The sequence below is a fragment of the Mytilus trossulus genome, chromosome 10 (assembly GCF_036588685.1).
Source record: "Mytilus trossulus isolate FHL-02 chromosome 10, PNRI_Mtr1.1.1.hap1, whole genome shotgun sequence".
NCBI lineage: Eukaryota > Metazoa > Mollusca > Bivalvia > Mytilida > Mytilidae > Mytilus > Mytilus trossulus.
The window spans coordinates 54,776,509-54,782,361 of NC_086382.1; positions in this window are offsets into that span (position 1 = coordinate 54,776,509).

Consider the following 5,853-nt stretch of genomic DNA (forward strand, 5'->3'; position numbering starts at 1 on the left):
GTGAGGTAAGCATTGAGTTGGGTTTTATATGTTTTGTTATCAATGCTTATTATTTTGCTTGCTTATGCTTATTTTTAATTGCTTTGCTTTTGCTTAACATTAGCCAGTTAGTTTGTTTCGTGTAGAATCTAGTTTTGCATGTGATTATATTTTAAAGATATTATAATGATTGAATAGCTTGTAAATTCAATAAGCTACTTAATTCAATTAGAGTACATTGATATTTTGTTAGAATAATAAAATAAGAGAAAGATTAAGAACTTGTATAATTTATTTTAATTGGAAATTCATTGAGTTCATATTGTACTCATGTTATTATTCTTGACCCATTGGTTATAATTTTATATTTAATTACAGGGTCTTTTGACGGGCCGCTTTTGACTACAACCTTTATTCATATCATAATAAAGAATCCAAAACCTGAGGAGTGTTTTATTTGTTTTATTGAATCCAATGAAAACCACTCGACTACATTAACACTTATAGGTCAAGGTACACCCTTTAACACAGAGCTTTGGCTCTCATTGAACAGCAAGCTGCAAGGGCCCGAAAATTTTAAGTGTAAATGTTGTAAAACATTTCAAACAGGAAAACCAATGATCTAATTTGTGTTAAAACAAAAAAATGAGAAACACTTAAAAACCACTTGCCATGCTTATACAGCCCGCAACCACTGAACCTTTGATTGCTTGTTAAATATTATAAAAAAAATCTGAAGAAGAAAGTAATGCAAATAAAAACATTCATGAGCTCACGTTTATACTAGGGAATCAGACTGACTATAACCGTGCTTGTTCCAAAATGGCATGAAAAGTGTTTATGTATGCACTTACATTATGGTACAAATTCATTTAAAAGAAAACAAACAATACATTGAGTTTAAATTTAGACCTTTTGCACCTACATGTATATATGAGGACAATTCTCATTTAACATGAAAAAATTTGAATAGCATATTTCACCCGTTTACGAAATATTTAAATCCACTGTGTTATTTTATCATCATATTATTCATTTAGGTATTTATGATTACTCACATATATCTAATTGTCATTTAATTAATAATTTTAGTGTATTTGAAATGAGTGATTGATTGACTGACGGATAATACAGCTAAATTGATTAAATGGTTAAAAACTATAAAAAGTATTAAAAACGTTTATGAGTTAATATTTAAAACCATAAGATATTAATATAAACTATCTGAGTAGTATTTTTCATTAAACTAGTAAATATAAACCAAAAGTAAAGTTTCATGTACAAAATGTGTATTAGTGTAATTGTGCATTTTTGTGGCACAATAGTTATATTCCTTATTTTATATTCAGGAGTTACTATGTACTGCTGATTTCCATCCCATGAGGGGATATTGTTTTTGATCCTTGCATCTAAGTGTGAGGTAAGCATTGAGTTGGGTTTTATATGTTTTATTATCAATGCTTATTATTTTGCTTGCTTATGCTTATTTTTAATTGCTTTGCTTTTGCTTAACATTAGCCATTTAGTTTGTTTCGTGTAGAATCTAGTTTTGCAGGTGATTATATTTTAAAGATATTATAATGATTGAATAGCTTGTAAATTCAATAAGCTACTTAATTCAATTAGAGTACATTGATATTTTGTTAGAATAATAAAATAAGAGAAAGATTAAGAACTTGTATTATTTATTTTAATTGGAAATTCATTGAGTTCATATTGTACTCATGTTATTATTCTTGACCCATTGGTTATAATTTTATATTTAATTACAGGGTCTTTTGACGGGCCGCTTTTGACTACAACCTTTATTCATATCATAATAAAGAATCCAAAACCTGAGGAGTGTTTTATTTGTTTTATTGAATCCAATGAAAACCACTCGACTACATTAACACTTATAGGTCAAGGTACACCCTTTAACACAGAGCTTTGGCTCTCATTGAACAGCAAGCTGCAAGGGCCCGAAAATTTTAAGTGTAAATGTTGTAAAACATTTCAAACAGGAAAACCAATGATCTAATTTGTGTTAAAACAAAAAAATGAGAAACACTTAAAAACCACTTGCCATGCTTATACAGCCCGCAACCACTGAACCTTTGATTGCTTGTTAAATATTATAAAAAAAATCTGAAGAAGAAAGTAATGCAAATAAAAACATTCATGAGCTCACGTTTATACTAGGGAATCAGACTGACTATAACCGTGCTTGTTCCAAAATGGCATGAAAAGTGTTTATGTATGCACTTACATTATGGTACAAATTCATTTAAAAGAAAACAAACAATACATTTAGTTTAAATTTAGACCTTTTGCACCTACATGTATATATGAGGACAATTCTCATTTGACATGAAAAAATTTGAATAGCATATTTCACCCGTTTACGAAATATTTAAATCCACTGTGTTATTTTATCATCATATTATTCATTTAGGTATTTATGATTACTCACATATATCTAATTGTCATTTAATTAATAATTTTAGTGTATTTGAAATGAGTGATTGATTGACTGACGGATAATACAGCTAAATTGATTAAATGGTTAAAAACTATAAAAAGTATTAAAAACGTTTATGAGTTAATATTTAAAACCATAAGATATTAATATAAACTATCTGAGTAGTATTTTTCATTAAACTAGTAAATATAAACCAAAAGTAAAGTTTCATGTACAAAATGTGTATTAGTGTAATTGTGCATTTTTGTGGCACAATAGTTATATTCCTTATTTTATATTCAGGAGTTACTATGTACTGCTGATTTCCATCCCATGAGGGGATATTGTTTTTGATCCTTGCATCTAAGTGTGAGGTAAGCATTGAGTTGGGTTTTATATGTTTTGTTATCAATGCTTATTATTTTGCTTGCTTATGCTTATTTTTAATTGCTTTGCTTTTGCTTAACATTAGCCATTTAGTTTGTTTCGTGTAGAATCTAGTTTTGCATGTGATTATATTTTAAAGATATTATAATGATTGAATAGCTTGTAAATTCAATAAGCTACTTAATTCAATTAGAGTACATTGATATTTTGTTAGAATAATAAAATAAGAGAAAGATTAAGAACTTGTATTATTTATTTTAATTGGAAATTCATTGAGTTCATATTGTACTCATGTTATTATTCTTGACCCATTGGTTATAATTTTATATTTAATTACAGGGTCTTTTGACGGGCCGCTTTTGACTACAACCTTTATTCATATCATAATAAAGAATCCAAAACCTGAGGAGTGTTTTATTTGTTTTATTGAATCCAATGAAAACCACTCGACTACATTAACACTTATAGTTCAAGGTACACCCTTTAACACAGAGCTTTGGCTCTCATTGAACAGCAAGCTGCAAGGGCCCGAAAATTTTAAGTGTAAATGTTGTAAAACATTTCAAACAGGAAAACCAATGATCTAATTTGTGTTAAAACAAAAAAATGAGAAACACTTAAAAACCACTTGCCATGCTTATACAGCCCGCAACCACTGAACCTTTGATTGCTTGTTAAATATTATAAAAAAAATCTGAAGAAGAAAGTAATGCAAATAAAAACATTCATGAGCTCACGTTTATACTAGGGAATCAGACTGACTATAACCGTGCTTGTTCCAAAATGGCATGAAAAGTGTTTATGTATGCACTTACATTATGGTACAAATTCATTTAAAAGAAAACAAACAATACATTTAGTTTAAATTTAGACCTTTTGCACCTACATGTATATATGAGGACAATTCTCATTTGACATGAAAAAATTTGAATAGCATATTTTACCCGTTTACGAAATATTTAAATCCACAAAGATTTGACTAACAGGTCGAACAACTGATGTTCTTTAACCCTGCTGACTGTCATATACAATTGATCACAAGATGTAACTAAATGGATCTTAATATAAATTTAATACTAAATGGAAAAAAAATAAACTTGTGGCCACGATGTTTATAATGCCACAAACATACGGTGTCAATATTTTTTTAGTACACCAGATCCGGATTTCGACAATAAATGTCTCTCCAGTGATGTTAGGGATTTGGAAAGCCACCCTCATTTTTAGATACACTCTTGAATTTTAAGAGTCAATATAGGATGAACGGATCATATAAACCGGAGGGAAAATTAATACAAGCCCAAACGAAAAAATATAAACAAGTCTAAACTGTAAACTACGTTCAAACCTATGATTTGGTTAGATAAAAACTGTAATTTGTATACGTACGTGTGCAGGCAAGACAAAGTTCGTTGTAGAAGGGTCTAAACACAGCGCAAACAACATTTTACAAAAGACCAAAAAAGTGAAAAGGTTTACTTAAAGAAAACGAATTAGACCAACAGGTCGAACAACTGATGTTCTTTAACCCTGCTGACTGCCATTGGCGATTGTCAAATAAAATTGATCACTAGATGTAACAAAATGGATCTTAATATAAATTTAATACTGAACAGAAAAAAATAACTTGTGGCCACGATGTCATGCCACAAACATACGGTGTCAATATCTTTTTTAGAACACTAAAAGACTATAGTTTTATATTAATATTTTTGAAATAATAAAATTATAACATAAAATTAAATCAAATAACCCTAAAGGGAAAAAAAGTCAAAAAATACGAGCGTAACTTGTAACATGGAAATCGAATTTTTTTAGGAATTTGAATCAGAAATCTGTTTTTTGCACGCAAATTAGCGGGAAATGCTATGCGAAATTTTAGCACAATTCGCTATGACTTCATCCGACGTTTTGGTATTTTTTTTCAAATATCAGTTAGAACATGCATTGAAATGTTCAAAAGATGATGTTACAATGGAAAAATTACAATGGATCTACGGTAAGACATTTTATAGAATGCCTTAATATACAAACGAAAAAACCCATAAATTCTTAAAAGCATTTCTGTGATAAAGACTACATTGTGATATAAGTAAAGCATATCTGTGTTAACCTTTTCTCTACTATAGGGCCTATCCGGCCTATTCAAAAACACTACCGTTGAGTGCCACGCTGAGGCCCAAAGGCCAACGGAATTTTGACGTTACGTAATAATGAGCATTTATACGTCATAGTGCCAGATTGCTTGATTTGGAAAATGGCCGGCGTCAACGCCGTGGATTCGGGTTTTGCCTGTCAGAAGAAGATGAAGAACCAGAGTTTAACGTTAACCAACGGGGAACAATTAGAAAGCCAGATAAAACTGGATTTTTACAAATGTTAATTATGTTCATCATAAAAACTACTTTATCCGTACTAAAAGAAATAATCTAACGAAAAAAGAAGATTTTCCTTCTTTGAAGTCATAAAAAAAAATTCTAAAAAGAATTTCTCAGTGTATGCAACGTGAGCAAGCGAGAGCACCTGATAGCTTGGTATATACAAATTATTTATATTCGGAAAATAAAATGATGTCGCATTGTTGTTTTGTTAAGGGAAGTTGTATTTTTTGTTTATACTATAAACTGTCAACTATTCAAATTATCTTCTGTTGTGGTTGTCGGTGTTTCTGTTTCCATGTACTATATGTTTACTGAATGAATTTGAATTTATATAAAAAGTGTCATCAGCTAAACAAAACAAACGTATAAAAGGACAAACTAGCACACAAAATTTCGAACGCTAGCACAAACGTGCACATGTTCTGATAACGTTTACAGGGTACATGTTTCTGGAGAAAAGTAAAAACATTAGATAACTCAATGATCTGCAAATATTCTTCAAACAATTCTATTTCTTTCTAATCAAAAGTAAAATCCAACATAATGTGCCTTCAAAATATATATTTTAAATGTGCTAAATATTTGAAACCAATAGCAAAAAATGAATACTGTACATCCATAAGACAGAAAAAACGATACAAAAATGAAAAAAAAAATAAAAAGAGT